The sequence below is a fragment of the Hemiscyllium ocellatum genome, chromosome 19 (genome assembly GCF_020745735.1).
Source record: "Hemiscyllium ocellatum isolate sHemOce1 chromosome 19, sHemOce1.pat.X.cur, whole genome shotgun sequence".
NCBI classification, from domain to species: domain Eukaryota; kingdom Metazoa; phylum Chordata; class Chondrichthyes; order Orectolobiformes; family Hemiscylliidae; genus Hemiscyllium; species Hemiscyllium ocellatum.
Window position 1 is genome coordinate 42936742 of NC_083419.1, and position 22769 is coordinate 42959510.

The 22769-nt window shown below is 41.2% G+C and overlaps 1 protein-coding gene across 4 annotated transcripts in view; it reads left to right on the top strand.

Annotated features, from left to right (window-relative positions):
• The window catches only part of si:dkey-82f1.1 (DENN domain-containing protein 2A), a 150940-nt gene that overhangs the window by 29348 nt on the left and 98823 nt on the right, over positions 1-22769 (top strand). Inside the window, exon 1 of one of the 4 annotated variants that reach the window (XM_060839862.1) lies at positions 3748-4056. The exons of the other annotated variants lie outside the window; for them this stretch is intronic. The gene's annotated coding sequence lies outside the window, so the exon portion shown is untranslated. Of the gene's footprint in view, positions 1-3747; positions 4057-22769 lie in introns of those variants that run through there. 4 annotated transcript variants of the gene reach the window in all.

Here is a 22769-nt window from a genome sequence, read left to right on the forward strand (position 1 = left end):
ATGTTTGGCACAACAGCGGGCATAAGCAACTTGCCAAAGATTTCCAATGATACCAACAATTACCCATCGTCTTAGATGCATTAGCAGGGATAAATATAGGGATGGGGTTGGGTCTGGGTGGGTTACTCTTCAGAGGGCCTGTTTCCATACTGTAGGGAATCTAGTCTAAAAATCTAAACATTATGGTACAGACAGCAACACACAGGGTGCTAACACTTTCAACATCTTATCTGGCCTGACACCAATTGTTACAGTTAACCTGAGAGTGTAACTTTTAAAAAACGTTTTGTGATTTACACATGAAAGAAGTGGAACTATCATGGTCATTCCAACAGATGAGAGACTCCACAAACAACCAAGATATTTTTCAATGTATAATTTCAGTTACATCACACTAAACTTTTGCTATAAATTCTGTGTCTTATAATTGCTCCACAACCAATTGATGAAGGAGCAGTGCTCCGAAAGCTAGTGCTTCCAAATAAACCTATTGGCCTTTAACCTGGTGTTGTGTGATTTTTAACTTTGAACACCCCAGTCCAACACCAGCATCTCCAAATCATAATCTAAAAACGGTTTTGTATAATATGACACCTTTTTAACCTAGAAAATGGAGAAACTATGTCCATATTCCGATGGCCTAACAATCGTATCTGATCTGCCTCTTTAAGCATCTAGAGGTCCTCCGATAGAAAGCCTGGCGTTGATCTGGAATGTTTCAGTCTGGTCCCTCAGGAAGGTTAGCCACAGAGATTGTGCTTTCGCCTCCATGCACTTGCAGTGTGCTTCATCCAGTGGTCAACACCAGGAGGGAAATATACACCCTCCTGCCACCAAATGGGATCCACAAACCTTGTTGAATATTGTGCACGGCCAAGTTAGACCATAGTTTGAAATCTGAGATTCGTGGAGAAATAGTTTTTTTTCTTGGAGCTGTGCCCAAGGGCATTTATCCCTTGAAGAGATTAAATAGATCCACAAGATCCTTGATGGTACAAGCTATATATAAAACAGCAGTGTGGAAGGAAACTACCCCAATCTGGCCTTTTTCTTGCTTGTGAGTGTACTGCAGAGTGAAGGGGAGCTCCCCCTGACCTGAGGCCAGCCGAGGTGACTGCAGCAATCGCTGACTCAGGCTGTTGACCCCACACTTACAGGTTGCTTCTTCGAAATAAATCCAATGCATTTCCTTTTTGTAAATTTCGCAATTTATTTGCATATGACTGATCTTTCGTTGACCCGAGTTGTGAAATTCCCCGGCACTTGGGCTAATGCATGAGAAACGGGAGTGTCAGCGATCAGTAACACGCCACAGCTAGTTATCCTGTCCGCCCAAAGGCAGGAGCTGTGGTTGGGCACAGCCCCTTGGCGCTGCTTGGCCCAGTGTACAGACAGAGCTTGAGATATTTCCCTCCCTCCGTCCAAACAGGCAAACCTCAACACTGTGCCCTTCCAGTGATCCGGAAATGGCAGTGATCCAGGATGGGGAGGGGGAGGAGGAAGGGGAAAGGGAAGGTAGTTGGGTTTTGGGGAGGGGGATGGGTGGGGAAAGGGGTTTGGTAAAAAGGGAGGGGAGAGGGACGGGAGAGGGGAAAGGAGGAGTGGATTGGAGGAGAGGAGACAAGGGGTAGGGAAGAGGAGGAGGATCAAAGTGGCTAAGGACGAGATAGAGGGGAACTAGAATGGAGAGGGGAGAAGGAGAGCCCAGTGAGATTGTGTAAAGGAGGATGGGGAGGGTGGTGAGAGGAGAGAGAAGGGCTGTGGAGGAGAGGGTGACTCTCTGGAAGGGAATTGGAAGGGGGCTGGGTAGCAGTAGAGGGGGTGAATGGAATTGGGGGAAAATGAGAGGGAAGTGAGAAGTAGGGAGAGTGGGGCTGGTGATTGCAGGAGGTGGAGTTAGGGTAAGGGTAGTGTAGGGTAGGGAAGGGCAATAAGTTTGAGGAGGGATGGTAAAGGGGTTGGGGAGGTCAGTATTGGGATGGGCTGGTGGAGGAGAAGGAATGTGGTGGAAAGTGGGGAAGGGACTGGGAGAAGAAGGATATATTGCAAGGGGGGTTGATGAAGGAGGAGAAGTAAGGAAGTGAGGAGAGTGGAAGGGGAAAGGAAGGAAGGGGAGGAATGGACAGATGAGAGATGAGGTTGGAGGGGAAGAGAGACATGTCTATAGGAGAAGTAGGGGAGTGTCAGAAGGATTGAGGGAGGGAGGGGGTTATAAGAGAGAACTGGAAGAAGTCATAGAATCCCTACAGTGTGGAAACAGGCCATTTGGCCCAACAAGCCCACACTGACCCTCCGAAGAGCAACCCAGATTCATTCCCCGAGCCTATTGCTTTACATTTATCCCTGACTCGTGTACCTAACCTACGCATCCCTGAACACTATAGGCAACTTAGCATGGCCAATTCACCCTACCTGCACATCTTTGGATTGTGGGAAGAAACCGGAGCACCCGGAAGAAACCCACGCAGACACGGGGAGAATGTGCAAACTCCACACAGACAGTCGCCTGAGGCTGGGCTGGAATCAAACCCGGGTCCCTGGTACTGAGAGGCAATAGTGCTAACCACTGAGCCACCGTGCTGCCCAATAAGTGGTGCAGAGTCTGGTGGGGAGGGGGCATGGGAGAGCAAGGGATGGTGGAAGATGAGAAGAAAGAGTTGGGGGGAGGGGGAGTGGGGGAATGGTAGATGGGGGTGGGAGAGAATGTCAGAAGAGGAAGGGTGACCCTTCATCATCACCATTCACAATTATTTGTCTATTTTGGAGGCACATGAACACATCATTGCCAACTTGAACGTGCAGAAATAATCTCTCCTGAGTTTTCTCAGATCCTGAGTTTAAGAGAGTGACCCCAGGAGACAGTGCACTGGATGTTTTATACTGTAACTCCAGGCCAGTTTAAAATCACTGTTTGAAGGTGCCTCAGCATTTCCTCAATTTCCTGTGACATTAGTTTGGAAACGTTTCAATATTGAAGAGCATGCTTTCTTTGTAAAGAGTCAGATTTGTTAATGCGGTTTAGTGGTTTCTTAATGTTGTTTCTACTTAGACTAAGAGGAAAGTCCACAAAATCGCAATAGAAAATGCCGGAAATATTCCTCAGGATGTGAAGTTTAGATCATCAACCTGAAACTTTTAACTCTTATTCTCACCACAGATACTGCCTAACCTGCTGAGTATTTCCAGCTTTTATTTCAGATGTTCAGCAGCTGGAGTATTTTGTGTTATTGAGCTGCCTGTGTAACGTGTTCAAAAATCCAGAAAGCACAGAACAGAAATTGTAAACTAATCACTGTGTGCACAGAATTGTTGCTGGTATTATATTAACCCATGGCAAGCAGTAACATGATCTGTGTTTATAGATTTTGTTTTATTTAAAGCTTAATTATGGTTAAATGGAAAGGGGGAGGGAGAGAGAATAGTTCGCGTTTACTTCAGCATTAAAGCCCTGCTGTATTATCAAACAGTTGCCAATCACTGAAACAATATTTGGGCTGTCGAGTTGTTGCCCCTTTAATAGCACGTTTGATGTGCCTGAAACTGTAGAATGTGTGTTTATTGTAGTCTTGGCCCAGTACAGTTGGAGAGGGGACAACGGTTGCTATGGCAACAAAACTGTTCAGAGGCAGCTGGTGATTAGTTCAATGGAAAGAAGTCAAGGGAGGTCAAAGGAGGGAGGTGTGGGAATAGGGAGGCAGGGGCTGAGAACAGACGTCAGAGCCAGTAAACTGGAGGCCACTGAAGAAAGGGAGTGTGCAAAAGAGGGATGACAGAGAGGAAGCTCCAAAAAGACCTGAAACAAAGCAAGCCCCCGGTGAACCAAGCATTCCCTCTCACTGGCTGAGACATGGAGTTTCTTAGCGAAGGTCCTCGGCTGTAAAACAAGCCAAAGGCAGGAGGAGTCGATTTTACTTCCCTCGCCCCCTCCCCCAGTTCACCCCAAGTGAAGTTTTTTTTTGGAAAAGGAAATACAGGCAAATGCTGCCTAATTGGGTTATTTGTTGCAGGAATGAAGCTGCAAGCAACAGAGTTTCACCAGCGACCAGAATCGGTGAGGTAGGCAATTCCACAAATTGAGTAATTTTCTGTTTTCCTCCCATGTGTTGGATTATAACCGACCCTGACAAAAGACAGAGCTGAGCTTCAAAGAGAGTCTGAGTTGAAAAGCGCTGGGGGTAGGGGAGGGAGATATCATGTGAAGGTACCGAGAGACTCTTCGCTTCAGGGCAAACAGACTTTCAGCCAGAGCCCAGTTCATATTTTGCAACCATTCCATGTTTATGAATACTTTATTTTTAATCATCTGAATTTAAGTAACTGGTTAAATATGTATGGATGACCTATTCCTAACCCAGGCTTCCTGTAGAATACGTGTCTGCTATCTGTAGAGTCTTCTGTGAAGTTTTAACCCTCTGGTCGCTGGAATGACGGTTGGTAGAATTTTTATCCTGCTCTCTCGAGAAGTTACTGATACTTGTGTTGATCTCTGATTAAGTTCCTGCTTTTTTTCTGAAGTATGTTCTCACCCTCCCCTAGGGTTCGCTCCCGAAGGTCTGCTGCGCATTATTCCTTCAAACATCTCACATCCCCAAGCTTCAGTGCTGTCCTCTGGGGAGCTAATAGGGGCTACACAAGTAGTTTAAGTGCCAACTTTTTTATATTGTGGTCGGGGATAACCCACAATCCTTTCCCAAACCCGGCAACTGAAACTAAAAACTTGTAGCTTCTGGTGAAAGAATCTCGGTCAGATCTGAAACATTGCTGTGTTCTTTTGAGTTACTCGGTCAGGGGCCCTGCGTGCTGCCTTTGTGTGCCCTTCAGATGAAACAGCCAGTAGAATAGACGCTTTCGAGATTACGCGTAACATAAGATACTCAGTAGACTGAAGCATTCAGACAAACACCTGCCACTAGTCTGGTTTGTGTGCAAAACACGAGCGCTGCACCTTTTTCTGTCTATCATCAGTTTTTGCAGAATAAAATGCAGTTGAAATATTTATTTTTAAGCTTCAATATAATGTGGATTTCCTCTGTGAAAATCTTTGGCAAGTGCTTGCTTTAGGGATGGGTGTTAATTACTCTGAGGAACATCAGAGCCGTGAGATGCTGTCACTAGTTCAGCATATTAAGTCCAGTACTGTGCTCTGCTGGGGATGATTCTAGTGCATGAGATTTGAAGATAAAAATGGTGTGGTTCTTTACCTCAATTTTTCACCTGACCTTTTCCACTTTGTCACACTCTCTTGTTTCAAACATAATCCCAAAGTAATCAGAATTGTATCCCAACAACATATAAGGGTTTCAAGGAGATGGGTGCTTGAATTTACATTAATGTACAGGTATTGTGTATGAATGACTTAGCCAGGATGTGATGTTATTTGTGTGCTTGCTGTAAGACAGTGAGAGTCAATGCGAGTACACACAAAGCATGCTATAGAATCATAGTTTATTTTTGTTACGTAGTATATTACTTTTATGATTTGATTCACTTAAAGAGGGTGCCTCAGTGTACCTTGTGAGGGGAAACTCACAAACCAGCTAATTTTAACAAGAAAGTTCTGCAGACAGTGATCTTTGCATTGCTGAATGGGTTTTAAAGTGAGTCTTTCTCTACATTGATTTGTCTTTGGAGCTAAAATTGGAACTTACTTTTTTGTCTCTAAAATTCAAAACGTTGTGAAAAGTTTTGATTCATTTAACATCAACCACAATAACAGAGGTTTACAATGCTATTTAGGTGCTGGTGGCAATCCCATGTAGGTACCTTTTTTAAAAAGAAAATAAATCTATAATGCAACACATGAAGGTGATATTTGTTTAGTGAAATAAGACATAGCCGTGTAACTTATACCAATGCAGCACCTTCTTACGTCAGACTCCCTATGCTTTGAAAGCAAACCTGTAGATGATTTTAAATCTTGCATATATCCTAAGTATGAGACATGTCCTTTAACATATCTGATTCATCAGGTTTCTGGGATAGCTGATTTTGTTTCTTTTTGGAGAAGGTGAGAATTATTTTGAGGAATAGGTTGGTTTTGTTGGTAGCAATTTAATTTACCTACAAGTCGAGAAAGATGGTATGTCCAAATTCACTTCAAATCATTGGCCTATAGTATGAAGGGCCATTTCATTGAAATGCTAGGGAAGGGCTGCATTGACAACAATTCCATTCTTCAGTTCAGAGCTAAAGCTAAACCCCTGCTTATTTGTTTAGATGGATGGGAAAATAATAGAAAATCTCATTATCTGAAGAAGAAGAGCATTGTAGTCATGACAATTCTTGCTTCAGCATACACCATCAAAACAACTGAATGAATAGATCATTCAGATCCATTTTTGTTCATGGGACGTTATGGTTCACAAATTGTTGGCCGTCTCTGGTTGTGTGACTGTTGGCATTAGGTTTGTCTTCCAAGATATGGAAAGACCTCAACTTTCAGCACTTGGCCCTCCCATTTCATGGCCATGTGAATTGGATTGCATCTCATGTCAAACTTATTCAGCTCTTTAGTATTTCTGGAGTAGATAGTCCACGTCTCACAGGTACATAAGAGGGTTCATATTATCAAAGTTTTAAGTGCTTTTCTGTAGGTTTGCTTCCTCATTGCCTCCACAGATTTATGAGTAAATGCTGAATTTGCCCTGCCAATTCTACTTGCTGTCTCACTGGCAATTTTTGGAGATTATTCTTCTGTGAGTGTAAAGTTATCTACATCCTCCTACTGGATTATGTGATTGATAATTATAGCATGTGGGGCATAGTGAGACTTTAACAATGGTTGGTGAAATATTTCTGCCTCCATCAAGCTGACGGTCTTCTCTCAGTCATCAGCCCTTTTGAAAAAACAGACCATGATTGGTTGAAGGCTATGTTCAGAAAATGACATGTGGGCACAATCATTTCCCATCAGTGTCATTAAAAAGCATGGCAGCAAAGAAATAGGCCATCACAGCATTTTAAACAGTAGTTATTTATAATTATTAACTATTTTCTATCTGTTCACAAAGACACTATCAGGCTATTATATCAAATCACATATAAATCAATGTATGGTCTTTAATTGGCCTGGCGATGGTCCTATGATGAAGAGTCTCTGTTTGGTCATACGCCAAGGTTTGTAATTTTTTGACTTGCACTTGAGGAGCTTCCCTATTTACGTGTGTATATCTGAATTGTCTTGTACTAAAAGATGTATTTTTATTTCACATTGGGTTACCTTTTGATCAATTGTGTTTGAGGCAGCACGGTGGCACATTGGTTAGCACTGTTGCCTCACAGCGCCAGAGACCCGGGTTCAATTCCCACCTCAGGCGACTGACTGTGTGGAGTTTGACCATTCTCCCCTTGTCTGTGTGGGTTTCCTCCGGGTGCTCCAGTTTCCTCCCATAGTCCAAAAATGTGCTCGTCAGGTGAATTGACCATGCTAAATTGCCCATGGTCTTAGTCAGAGAGAAATGGGTCTAAGTGGGTCACTCTTCGGAGGGTCGGTGTGGACTTGTTGGCCTGTTTCCACACTGTAGGGAATCTAATCTGCAAGATATCTATATAATACAAGTTTGGTTTAAAAACAACAAAGGGTTACTACTGGGATTGGGTGAGGAGATTGTTGAAAGACTATGTGGACTTAATTTTCACAAAATCTTTTCCTCAGCGACATAAGGTCTTTGTTTTGCAACTGGTAGTGATGCAAACATGCAGAGGAACATATGAATGTGAAGTTAATTAATTGCATCAGTGTTACTGTATGCTAATGCTAGACAGTGTGGTGCTAATGTGCATCTCTGATGCATTGAATGCTAATATGTAAAAATAAATGATTAAAACATGATATAGCTGTATTACATTTACAGAACTTTTAAAGTTTTCATATCATTGGAAAAAGGTAAAAGTTATGAGAGATACCAATCTAACTAATAGAGAAAATGAATTTGCATGGATTATTCTGTCCTTCAGATGCACACATAGAATGGTGAAGTCATGTCACTTGAATAAAAGATTAGAGCTGAGGCAGCCCATTACATTGTGCTTAACCCATAGCACAGGGTTGAGTATCAAGCTGAATTTATTGGCAGTGAAGAAGGTTTTCTGCTGTGACTGGAAGAAGCACTCTGCTCAAAGCATGCTGCAGATCACTGACTTAACACAAATGAGAATTTTATGAAGTTGGGAGTGAGTGACAGACTCAAACTGTGCTGTAATCTGTCTCTCATTAGATGGGGTGTGGTCTGCTACTCCATTTCCAAACAGATTTTCCACTACTACTTTTGCAGTGCGATTTTGATTTTCTCCTTGCTGGAGGTTTATCTGGTGTCCTTTGTCTTTGTTGCAGCTTTTAATGTGCCGAGAGTACCGCGTTAATTTAAAATAAATGGAAAGATGGCTGGAATTCCTATTATTTAACCAGGGAGCATGTCTGGCTTCTCACAATAGAATCAGTGTATTATGGTACCATCTTGTTCCTAGTAGTCTCCAACCCAAACAATTCATTTTTGCTTAAAAATAAAAGTGTTTACATTTTGTGGCAGTGGTGTCAGTGATGAATGGATCCAGCTGGTAGTATTTCTTTCCAATGAGAAGGGTGCATTTTGTTTTGATGACTTGGCACATTCATAAGTATTGTTGGTCTAGGTAGTAATTTATCTCCAGGTGTTCAAATTGTTTTCAGGAAAAAAAACAAGAAAACATTTTTTTTTTTGCAATGCAATGAAATGCCTGACTTAAACCCTTACCTTACAACTTCTGTCCAAACATTAACAAGAAGTGAAGGGAAAGTAATTGCCTTTGACATCAAAATAGCCTTTGGTTCAGTGAGGCATCAAGGAGTCCAAGCAAAATTGGTTAATGAGAATTTAGATGAGGGATGGGGGATTTTGATTGGAGGGAAATTATTTTCATTGTACTAGGCACAAAACCAGTCAAAGGGAAGATGGTTGTTGTTTTTGGAGGACGTTTACCTCAGCCCCAGCCATCTCTGCAAGAGATTCTCAGGTTAGTAGCCCTACCCAATCATGTTCAACGCCTTCCTTAATGACCTTCCTTCCATCATAAAGTCAAACACTCATTGCTGTAGTTTGTAGAAAGTTGTGCTGAAAGAGTTAATCTGGTATTGGCACTTATTATTTGTCATTTATTTTTGATAGAAGTGATTGTCAAGGTTTGGGAAGTATATGACAGTGTAAGGGGGAAAAAAGTTGAGTCTTTTTCTCTTTTACGCCTTCCACTGTATGGATGTCACCCTCTGTCTTTTCATTCCCTTACCTACAGTAGGATGAGATGATGCATCAAGAGTTGATAAAATCATGGTGAATGTAAGAAATAGGTTAAAAATCACACAACACCAGGTTATAGTCCAACAGGTTTAATTGGAAGTACACTAGCTTTCGGAGCGACGCTCCTTCATCAGGTGATAGTGGAGGGCTCGATCGTAACACAGAATTTATAGCAAAAATTTGCAGTGTGATGTAACTGAAATTATACAATGAAAAATTGATTGTCTGTAAGCCTTTCATCTGTTAGAATACAGTGATAGTTTCACTTCTTTCATGTGTAAATGACAAAACCCTTTTTTTTACATTTGTATTCTCGGGTTAGCTGTTAACAATGGTGATAGCTCAGGTTCCTCCTCAGATGAGGAGGAACATGACAGACACCTGGAAGTACTCAAGGATGCCCTCACAAGAACGGGATACGATGCTCAACTCATCGACCGCCAGTTCCGACGTGCCACAGCAAGGAACCGTAATGACCTCCTCAGGAGACAGACATGTGTTGCAACTGACAGGGTACCCTTCGTTGTTCAGTACTTCCCAGGGGCTGAAACATTACGCCATGTTCTTCATGATCTGCAACATATTATCAATGAGAATGAGCACCTCACCAAGGCCTTCCCCACACCTCCATTACTTGCCTTTAAACAACCGCCAAACCTCATATCACCATTGTTAACAGCTAACCCGAGAATGCAACTTTTAAAAAAAGGGTTTTGTGATTTACACATGAAAGAAGTGGAAGTATCACTGTATTCTAACAGATGAAAGGCTTAACAGACAATCAATTTTTTAATGTATAATTTCAGTTACATCACACTGCAAATTTTTGCTATAAATTCTGTGTTACGATCGAGCCCTCCACTATCACCTGATGAAGGAGCGTCGCTCCGAAAGCTAGTGTGCTTCCAATTAAACCTGTTGGACTATAACCTGGTGTTGTGTGATTTTTAATTTTGTACACCCCAGTCCAACACCGGCATCTCCAGATCGTAAGAAATAGGAACAGGATAGGCTATTCAACCCTTTGAGTCTGCTCCATGTTCAATGGTCATTATTAATATGTTGCCTTAACTCCACTGCTCACTCTTGCAGCATATCCCTTAGTTCCTTAATAGGCAAAAGAGTATACATTTCCCCCTTGAATACATGGTTCTGATCCCAGCTGATGATGGTATTGGACCAGTCGGATTTGAGTCAGAATTCTTTATGGATCATATTTGTTGGTTTTAATAAAATGGTCTTTCACCAAAATGCAAACATGCAATGCTGCAGATTAGAGGTTAACAATAAAACTGATCTTTATTATGGAAAAGAAATGAAGGTAAAATAGAATGAACAGAACTGTTTATGTATGAAATAAATTAAAAGATTTAGAAACACACAGTAAAGTATAATCCCATTAATTCCAAAAGCACTCCTTTACAATATTCACACCAGAGAGAATTCTCCTGTCTATCACTCGCATCGGGATTAGTTTAAGCCCACAAGACGTAGAAGTAGAAGTTAGGCCATTCAGCCCATCATGTCTGCTCCAGCATTCAATCATGGCTGATAAGTTTCTCAACCCCATTCTCCCACCTTCTCCCTGCAACCCTTGATCCCCTTGATAATCAAGAACCTAACAATCTTGGCCTTAAATACACTCAATGACCTGGGCTCCACAGCTTTCTGTGGCAATAAATTCCATAGATTCACCATCCTCTGGCTGAAGAAGTTTCTCTTTATCTCTGTTCTAAACGATCTTCCCTTTAAGACTATGTCCTTGGGTTCCAGTCTCTCCTATTAATGGAAACACCATCCCAACATTTACTTTGTCCAAGCCTATCAGTATTCTGTAAGTTTTAGTTAGATCCACACCCACCATCCTTTTACAGTCTATCGAGTGTAAACCCAGACTACTCAAATGTTCCTCATATGTTAAGCTTTTCATTCCTGGCACTGTTCTCGTAAATCTCCTCTGAACACGCTCCAGGAGCCAGTACATCCTTCCCAAGATATGGGGCCCAAAACTGCACACAATACTCCAAATGTTGTCTGACCAGAGGCTTATATAGCCTCAGAAGTACATTCTTGCTTGTCAAGTCCTCTCAAAATAAATGCTAATGTTGCTTTTGCTTCCTTATTACTGACTCAACCAGCAAGTTTTCCTTGAGAGTATCCTGGACTAGAACTCCCAAGTCTCTCTACACTTCAGTCTTCTGAATTTTCTCCCTATTTAGAATATAGTCCATGTCTCTATTTTTCCTATCAAAGTGCATGACCTCACACATTCCCACGTTGTACTCCCTTATTTTCTGTGCACAGCTACACCCTATTAAAGCAAGTCACAACATGTGGATTTTAATGCATTGCACTGCTATTGTGCTAAGTAGAAAGATGACGACGTCCTAACTGCTAATGATTGAATTATTTCCATATGCAGATTTTTATTCTATTTGTATCCATTTTACAGGGAAGTTGTCTCTTTAATGAGATTTTATCACATCATGAAAGTGGAATTCTGGCAGGAAGCTTTCTGATAGATCATAGACTTAGCGAGTTTAAGACGATTTGTAGCTCAGGTTGAGGTTTTGGATGTAGGTTTGCTCACTAAGCTGCAAGGTTCATTTCCAGATGTTTTGTTACCCTACGAGGTAATATTTTCAGTGGGCCTCAGGCGAAGCAATGCTGAAAATTCCTGCTTTCTGTTTGTGTGTTTGGGTTTCTTTGGGTTGGTGATTTATTTGCTGTGGTGAAATCACTTCCTGTTCCTTTTTTCTCAGGGGGTGGTAGACCCCATCTACCACCCCCTGAGAAAAGGAACCGGAAGTGACATTGCCACAGGAAATTACATCACCAACCCAAAGAAACCCAAACATAGAAAGCAGGCATTTTCAGCTAGTAGGGTAACAAAACTTATGGAAATGAACCTTGCAGCTTAGCGAGCAAACCTATATCCAAGATCATAAACTAATGAGGAGTAATGGGATAACTATGGATCTGGTTTTAGTGAGTTATAGATGAATGTTCCATCTAACACTGAATCGATGTCCAGCCTGACTTCTGGGTGTTTTGGGGATGGAGTGTGAGTAATCCATTTGGACTACCATCCAAATGAAATGTGACCAACCTATTTAATAATTATTGCTCTACACTATGCAGCTCAGATGATCACTAATGCATGTATTGGCTTGATATGTAAGTGCTGAAAATGTGTTGCTGGAAAAGCGCAGCAGGTCAGGCAGCATCCAAGGGACAGGAGATTTGACGTTCCGGGCATAAGGCCTTCTTCCTCATTCCTGAAGAAGGACTTATGCCCAAAACGTCGAATTTCCTGTTCCTTGGATGCTGCCTGACCTGTTGCACTTTTCCAGCAACACATTTTCGGCTCTGATCTCCAGCATCTGCAGACCTCACTTTCTCCTAGTTGATATGTAAGTGTGACAGTCTAGAGTTTTGTCCAGGCAATCGGGAGTTACTCAAAGGCTGGCACTGGGCTGGTTAGTTGTTCACCCTCTCATGTTTAGGACCAGATTTATCTTGCAGAGGCAGGAAATAGTGTTAAACAATTATGATAAACCTTTAAGACGCAACATCTTTAGGAACATTACATTGATATCACAGTCAAACTCTCAGCAGTCATTTTGGCACTTGCCAATTTAAAAGTTTCCTACATACTTTAACCTGCCAGCTTGGTGTGGTTCAGTTGGTGAACATTTAAGAATGAATGTCTCTCTTTAGAAAGTAAGATTTGGGAAGCGGAAATTCTTGCTTGTACCACTGGTGAAAGACTTGGACCTGATGATCTAGTTGATTGATTTAATTTAGTGTCATGTGGACTCAAGTACAGTGAAAAGGTTTGTTTATGAGCAGTACAGGCGAATCATAGTAACAAAGGACATACAGATCATAGGGTGAAAAAAAAACTTGGACAGTGAAAGACATATAAGTTACACTGCACAGGACATGCGCTAGGCAAGATCAACATTAAAAGATCAGTATAATTTGAAGTTAGTCTATTCATCAGACTAATAATGGTAAGGAAGAAGCTGTACTTGAACCTGTGTGTGCTGAAGTTGCTGTGTTTTCTGCCTGATGGGAAAGGTTGGAGGAGAGCATTACCGGGGTGGGAATGGGTCTTTGATGATGCTGACAGCCTTTCTGCAGCAATGAGATGTATAAATGGAGTCCATGGATGGGAAGTTGACTTCTGTGATGGTCTGGGCTGTGTACACAACCTTATGTAGTTTCTTACGGTCCTGAACAGAGCATGTGCCATACCAGGCCAATATGCACCTGGTCTAATGCATTCTATAGTGCTCTGTAATAGTTGGTGAGGATTCTTCTGGACATACCAAATTTCCTGAGCCACCTGATCTCACTCAGCCTTTTGCCTGACAGGAGGAAAGGAGTCAGTTCACAAGCTCTGAAAATGAATAGAAAAATCAGCCTTGAACATTGAGTAAATGCTATTATTTTTCTTCTTGTCAGAATATGCCCAACAGTAATGACAGAGTGAGGCAGTACAGTGGTGAGTGGTGTGGAAATAATCCAAGCATAGAGCTGTGGCTTTTTGATTTTTCCAATTAATTTAAATCAGATTAGCCTTAGTGACAGAACTATAATCATGACTGGCTTCATATTGAGACCTAGAAACCACAATAGTTACGTATCACAGGAGTTAAGGCAAACCACATTTAGAGTTGCACAATCTGTGCCAAACATTTGACTATTCAGTAGTGTATAAACTGGACCTGGCTATCTCATACAGACCAAGTTAGTTTTGTGTTTTTAAATGGTATTGTTTCATATAGTTTGTTTAATGACTGCTGCAAACTGAAATTAATGTATTTACAGCAAAGATTGAGATCACATGACTGCAGCCAACTTGACAGCAGACTATATACTGGCTGCTCTCTCTTGAGAGAGACGTGACTGATGGCGGTTTAACCCGAGGGTTGGTTAGCCCATTTGGTTGAATGGCTGGTTTATAATGCAGAGTGATGCCCACAGCAGAGGTTCAGTTCCCATAGTGTGTGTGTGTGTGTGTGTGTGTGTGTGTGTGTGTCACACACACACCACACACACACACACACACACACACACACACACACACACACGATGTTGAAAGCATTGAGTGATTTCTCTCTGTGCTCTCCTTTACTTATCTCTGACAAAGGTTGCTGGATGAAAGTCCTCGAACTCCCTCCCTAACGTACTGGGTTTGCCTACAGCTCAGGGACTGTAAAAAACACAAGACAGCAGCTCACTACTTTGTTGAGGACAGCTAGAAATAGGCAATAAGTGGAGGCCCAGCCAGGAATGTCCATGTCCAGAAGTGAATTTAAAGAAATGATTTTGTATTGGTATGTGAAATCTGGTTTTCTGTCATTTTACCTTGGTTTTGTCACTAAAACCTTAGACCATGTAGAAACAGGTAATTTGGCCCAACATGTTCATATTTATCTTCTGAAAAGCAATCCACCCAGACCCATTTCCTTACCCTATTACTTCACATTTATCGCTAACCTACACATCCCTGAACACAATCGGCAATTTAGCATGGCCAATTCACCTGACCTGCAAATCTTTAGATTGTGGGAGGAAACCCACACAGATGCTGGGAGAATGTGCAAACTCCACACAGACAGTTGCACTAGGCTAGAATCGAACCCGGGTCCCTGGCACTGTGAGGCAGCAGTGCTAACCACTGTGCCACTGTGTTGCTGTGCCACCTGCTGCTACTTCTGGTTTCAATAGTTTTTTTGTGTTATTTAAAGAGCAATTTGGGTATGCTGCGACATTAGTCTTTGGACTGGACTATTTTCCGTGCCTTTGTGTTTCTGGACATAAGGATTTCTTTGTTCAAGTGGATTCATTCAATTCCTTTGTGCTTCTTTTGGTGATTTTGTTTTGCTGCTGCCCAGCCTTTCCATTTGACTGGGGATGGTGGGGAGATCACATTGAATTCCTCAATCCTCATTCACAAGTGAAGAATTCAACTGCTTAATAGAGGGCCTTTGTCATTTTCACAATGTTTGGAATACTGTAATGGCCAAAGTGTGCTTTCAGGCATTCTACAATCTCACTGGTAGTTGTTGATGTCAGCTGATCTAACTCCAGTAGTTAGATTAGCAGGCAGTGGTGACGAGAGAATCATTTCCTGCGAAGTGAAGACATTTTCTCCAAGTGTCCACCATGATCTATCTAGGATGCCATGCATCATTGCGACTCTTTTAATTTGCTCAGCATGGTCTTTATTACAAACACAGGACAGCATGGTGGTTCTTGATCTCATTGCTCAAGTTTGACCAGTTGAGTAATTCTCTTGCCTTCCTTAGATTAGACTCAATTCCTTGGATGTGCATTAACATCTCTTCTCATCTTCTGAGAGATAATGATTCAATTTCCGTTTGTAAGATGTCATTTCTTCATCTCTGTTTGCTCAATGCTGTCTTCTAGGAACAGGTGATGCTTTCAGGGCTGTGCTTTCATCACTATTTCCTGCATGACTCAGTTACATCTTGTTTCATTTGTTTGATACGGGCAAGATGTTTCTCTTTCAGATTTACTAGGTTAAAAGCTTGTAGAGCACATTGAACTGTGATTTCATATTGAATCTGGAAGTTTTTACACTTTGTCTTCATATTCTCAACTTTCGTCATTGAGAATGCGACTGTCAATAGAATGTCAGCAATGTATGTCATGGCCAGATGATATCTCTGTAAATGAAGTAACATTCTTTGTAGATGCTTTATATCAGATAGAAGGAGTTTAAGGAAGCTGGTTTGGAGTGGTTTGTGGTCAGACTGCATTGCCACCTTGTACCTTCCAAATAGATATTGGTTGAAATGCTCATAAGCAAAGACAAAGGTCAGGCACTTTTTTCTAAATCTGAGCATAGCATTGTTCATTTTGCATTAACATTCTGGTGTAGGTTATCCTCATTGCATAAGAGTTGCTCCAAGTACTGTCTTTATGGCATCTCACTGCAAGATGACTTCATTATGAACATTGTAATAAGTACAGTCATTAGCTCAGCACTGGCAATGTCACCACCAGTTGTTTGATTCTAGTGAAAACTGCTTGTTCTTTTGCCAGAATCACTGAAGATCCTTAATGAGCTTGCATAAAGGTTTACACTCTCTGCCAAATTAGGCAAGAACTTCAAGAACTAAATATTCATGAACCCAATAACAGTTAATGGCAGGGTCCTGAACTGCACTGATGTACAGAAGGATCTTGGGGTTCAAGTCTATACCTCCATACAAGTGGCCATGGAAGTACATAGAATGGTAAAGAAGGTGTATTGTATGCTTACCGTTATTGGTGAGGGAATGGAGTACAGGAGTCAGGATGTCATGTTGCAGCTTTGAGCCTTTGGTTAGTCCACAGTTAGAGTACTGCATTCAATTCTGGTTGCTACATTACAGAAAGGATGTGGAGGCTTGAGGATGCTGCCTGGATTAGAGGGCATGAGCTGTAAGGAAAAGCTAGAAAAACTCAGGTTATTTTCTCTGGAGTGGCGGAGGCTGAAGGGAGACTTGGTAGAAGTCTATAAAATTATGAGATGCCGGTTCTGACCATCAACCCTGAGTTGAAATGTTTAAAACTAGGGGCATACATTTAAGGTAAGAGGGGCAAAGTTCAAAGGAGGTGTAAGGGGCAAGTTTTTTTTTCACACATTGTGTTCCACACTCCTCTGCTGGCAGTGGTGTGGAGATAGATATGATAGGGGCAGTTAAATGACTTTTAGATAAGCATATGAATATGCAAAGAATGGAGAGGTATGGACCAAGAGCAGGCAGAAGGGATTAGTTTAATTTGGCATCATGTTCAGCACAACATCATGGGCAGAAGGGCCTGTTCCTGTACTGTACAGTTCTATGTTCTAACAAATTGTTGCATAGCTTTCACTTCCATTGGTCACTGGAGTTTTGCCACAACTCTGACTGTGCCAGGATCCAGGCGGAGTCCCTTTGTCAGTTTATGATCCATCTCCTTGACATCAGGCACCTTCAGTTACACGTTTTTCAGTTTCAGGTTCATCTGGCGCCCTTTCTTTAGTAGTGATGTTAGGTTTTGATTGTGGTCTGCAATGCCTCCTTCTATTATATTTCTATGTCTATAAATTAACAAGTCATCTATAATTGCTCCTACTCCTGAGATCATCACTAACCTGGCCTGCCTGAATTGATTGATAATCTTCTGGAGCAGAGGAAATGTCAAACTACACGTGCAACCATCTATATGTCTTGAATGGTGCTCTGGATGTAGCTAGAATATTGCTGTTTTCATCTGGCTTCACTTGTAGGCAGTTGTCCTTGGGAATCAGGGGTGTAAAGACCTTTGCCTTTCAAGTTGTGACAAAATCTCAATGGTTGGTAAGTGGGAATGAGGTCTTTTCAAAATTTTATTGAGATTCTTGGGATCTATGGATACATTCTTTTTTTCACGACAACCATGCTGCTAATTCAAGATGTGGGAGTTGTCACCTTGATTAGTTCCGTAGTTTTCAACTCTTCTTTTCTATCCTTTAGGCTGGTCTTGAAGGCAGCTTGACACATCTCCACAAATACTAAATTGGTCTTGTTTCTTCTTTCCTTCAAAAATATATTCACAAGGAAGACATCCAAGTCCTATAAGAGTATGCTTGATATTCTTTTAAGTTCATCAGTCATTGGCTTGGTGGCCTGAAACATTATAAATTACTTCTGGCAATGTGTAGCGTTACCAGTCCATATTTTGCTGAGATGCTTAGTTTCTACTATCTCAAACATCAGATTTTAATTTTTTTTTCCCATTCCATTGGGCTGTTAAATTTATTTGTCTGCTTGTGATGCATGTATAGCCTTAACCTTCATGGTTTTTTAGGGTCACCATCTTGATCCATTTTGCACAGGTCTGTGATGTTGTGTGAAGTATCGGTGTCTGTCTGACACTTCACGTTTGCTGATTCAGTCTTTCTGCAAGCATCATTCTAATAAGTCGTAAACCATTTATCACCTTAAACATCATGGTGCCACCCAATTAGATGGTGTAGAGTGATTTCTTAGAATTATCAGCTGACATCTCTCCAGCAGCCATCTTTAAAGACTTCTTTCACTTCATTCTAGCTAACATTTGCATGCAATGTGATTTAGTTACTTGCAGTTCAAGAATTGCTTTCCCCGTGCCGGATATTCTTGCTTTTCTGTTGTGATGTCTTCTGTAATACTGCAGCCTATCCTCTGGCATTGACCTTCCTGCTGGCTCAACTGCAAATACTTATTTCTTTTTGTTCTGATATGTTGTTTTCATTCAGCCTGGAATATGTCTCCACACTAAACTTAATTAAGATTAGATTTGCTTAATTAAAATGGGCGGCACGGTGGCACAGCGGTTAGCACTGCTGTCTCACAACGCCTGAGACCCGGGTTCAATTCCCGACTCGGGCGACTGACTGTGTGGAGTTTGCACGTTCTCCCCGTGTCTGCGTGGGTTTCCTCCGGGTGCTCCAGTTTCCTCCCACAATCCAAAGATGTGTGGGTCAGGTGAATTGGCCATGCTAAATTGCCCCTAGTGTTAGGTAAGGGGTAATGTAGGGGTATGGGTGGGTTGCGCTTCAGCGGGTCGGTGTGGGAGGAGGGTTTGGAAAATTCACAGCCATTCTGATTCACTCACTTCAAAGTTGCATACTGCAGTTTTTAACTCTGCTCTGCTTTTACTTTTACTGCAGTGGTGTTTCTTATGCTTTGAAAATCCATATGATTTCCTCACACCATGTTTTATATACTGTTTTTAATAACTGCCACAAATCAAAATGAAAGAACTTTCAGCAGAAATGGATTTCATAGGCCTATGACAAAACAGCTAGTACGTTATGTTAAAAATTTACCCCAAAATAACTCGTACATTGTTAAAAATGTACCCCACAAACGAGCGAGTACATTGTTAAAAATGTACCCCACAAAACAGCTAGTACATTATGTTGAAAGTGTACCCCACAAAACGGCTAGTACATTATGTTAAAAATCTACCCCACAAACCAGCTAGTACACTGTTGAAAACATACACCACAAAACAGCTCGTACACTATGTTAAAAATGTACCTCACAAAATAGCTATTTCAGTCCAAGCCAAGAAAAGGATTGATAATCTCAGAACAGATTGCATCAGGAAAAAAATCTGTTTTTAGTGTTAATGTTTGCAATTGTATTGACATTCTAAAATGGTTGCTACATCTGAACTTTAAGATACTTTGAAAACTAAGTTGCTACAAGCTGTTATGTGCGAAGTATATGTGGAAATGAAAGTGACAGAGCAGATTCTGGTGGATTATAATGTACATAATAAATATTGGGTTGTGTAATAACAATTTCTTAATTTGGGTTGTGAATTATAAATTGTAAAGTAAGTGATTACATTGCCACAACTACAGCTATCTATTTGAATGGAAAATCAGTAGACAGGCTAATTAACTTGTGAACTTTGAAAGTTATTGAAATCTATTCACAAATACTTTTTGTGTTGATGAAAAGTGAACACCCAGAACAGCTATAATCAGATTCCCTTAATTTAACTTGTATAACTTTTCTCTGTACAAAAGAGCACTTCATATTGTTTAAACACCTTAATTGCTGGACAAAATGTCTCAATTTGTATCCCAGAATTCCTAATCTCTTTACCACAAGAAGATCCTCACAGTTTTCCCTGGCTGCATTCACAGCCTTCTTGATTCAATTTCCTTTTTTCATCAACTATTTCATGAAAAGACAAAATCAAAGACTTTCTAATTGTATCAAGTATTGTTTCATTTATACAGATAAGCTAACATTTTATTATTGAGGCTCTGGGAAAATAACTTGTACTTTCAAATCCATTTTGTGGAAATCAATACAAAAACATAGAAGGCGGCTGTCAAGTGTCAAGAAACTTTACTCTTAGCCACTCTTTTTCTCCATAAGCTGGGAGGAGAGGCTTGTGACTTGAACATAGCCTCTGCAATTTCTGCCGTGTAAGTGACATTGGAACTTTTGTCATTCTAACCTAAGAAACGGGACACTCTTGTTTTGCCATTGTCCATATTTACAGGATGAGAGCACCTGACAGTGCTGGAGCTCTGGCTATCCTAATGCTCTTGTGAAAATGAATTTCACCAGTAGGGAATCACACATTGACCCATGCATGGTTCATCGTGTTAATGAAACACTATACTTGTGTGGTTTCCTGGACTCCTCTTAATGGTGTATTGTATGAATAAGGGAGTCACCTGTGAATATAGGCCACCAATCCTTAGGCCTGCAAATTACAGTTTAATATCAGTTTCTGCACCATGTTCATTCATAATTCATTGTTCTGTGCCACAGTTTTCTCTAAACTCTTAAGTAGAAAGAAAATATATTTTGGAAATGCGACACCTCATTCTTGATTAGATTCTCCACAGTGTGGAAACAGGCCCTTTGGCCCAACCAGTCGACAATGAGCCTCCAAAGAGTAACCTACCCAGATCCATTTCCCTCTGACTAATACACCTAACACTATGGGCAATTTAGAATGGCCAGTCCACCTGACCAGCACATCTTTGGACTGTGGGAGGAAACCCACGCAGACACGGGGAGAATGTGCAAACTCCACACAGAAAGCTGCCCGAGGCCGGAATTGAACCTGGGGCCCTGGTGTTGTGAGGCAGCAGCGCTAACCACTGAGCCACTATGCTGCCCTAAGAAAACTGTTGGAGTAAGAACAGCAACCTCTCATTCTATGCATTTTATCATGAATCACACCTAACCATTTCTGAGAGAGGATTCTGTGCAGGTTTTTTCAATCCTCCCCTCGCCATGGTTAAATCAACGATCAACTTAATCTTATATCCTTCATTATTCATCCTTGTTATGGACCAGGCCATACACTGCCAAAACATTTAAAGAAGGTAGCCCCGACCCTACCTTTTCTAGTTGTTTTAAGCAGGTGTACAATGAATATTCTAGGATATGCAGCTGGCTCAACCACTCAGTTTTAAACAAAACAGACTTTATTTACGTGAACCAAAGAAAACCAAATTTAGAATAACATAACTATTTCAAAACCCAATTGACTGTATCACAACTTAATCTTTGTTCTTTAGTCTAGTTCTTCTCTGTCTGCAGCATATGAGTAATACTCTTGTTTCTTGGTAAGCAGATTTGAGTGTGGCTAGACGGAATACTGAAGTTGGATCAGTACCTCTTGACATGCTGTACTGTTCTGACTGTGTCCTATGATGTTGGATGTTGAATGTATTAGTTGGACATGTTTGGCATCGAGTCTCTTGGGTCTTCTTAGCTTCATTTATAGTTCTTTCAACACCATTCATGCAGTATGAATGCGACCTATTTTTCATTCCTTTGGATTCTAAAAATGAAGTTAATACTTTTGGACACAAAAACATTATCAAAGTCATAACAACAATTTAGTTTAATAACGTGACTACCAATTGAGATAATAGAAATTGAGTGGCTTCAACGCTCCCTCCTTCATCGGCGCTTTCTTACAAGTTACAGCTCCCCTGACTATTTTGTATTGAACAAGTCCAGGATAAAACTCAGCACATTCTCCCAGTCCTTCAGTCACTGCAGTAGAGACTCGAAGATCACTATGGCTCAGATGTAGTTCTTGATTTTTTTTTAAGGTGCTTGGACATTTTTAAGAGCTTGGACATTGTCTGCAGACTGCATCATCAGATTAGCAAGTGAACAGTCTTACTCAGGCTTTCAATAGATGTTTGATAGATATGTTGATTGAAGAATCTGCAAAGTTGGTATATTTTTGGTAGTAGAGGACAATCTATTCCTCTGTTGCTACACCAGCATAAGAGCAGATGGTAAAGGATCTGTAATGTGAGTTCTCCACAGACCTGGTTCCACAATCTGCCCTAGATTGTGAAGAGCTGAAAATGTGTTGCTGGAAAAGCGCAGCAGGTCAGGCAACATCCAAGGAACAGGAGATTCAACGTTTCGGGCATAAGCCCTTCTTCAGGAATCCTAGATTGTGAAGCTCAGACCCTGCAAAGTACTGGAATAGTCATTCCTGAGAGGTACTGCAATTGGTAACATGGCCTGCTGCATGCAGCATCCAACTACAATTATTGTGAACTGAATGAATTATATTGAAATAGTTCAGGTCGGTAGAAGGAGACACCAGGGTGTTGGCATGCACAGTACCAAGCATCCTTTCCTTTTCAGTTTGCCTTCTTGACGACACCTTGCTTTCAAAGGCCATGGAGGTAATTCTAAAAACTCCACCTTCATCATAGGATGCTTGGGGGAGAAATACATGAAAGAAAATAAGAAATCGGAAACTATTCTATTGAGAAAGTGCTTACTTCTGATTGAACTACACAGATTTGTGATCTCAGGCAAGGACCCTGCTCTGCAGAGCTTGGTAAATATCTATGCCTCCAATATTGTCAGCAATTTCAGTTTCAAGGGCCAAGAAAGAATGACAGTTGAAGAGAAGTGAAAATTTCTAGATTTAACAATTAATTGGTTTTCTGTCATT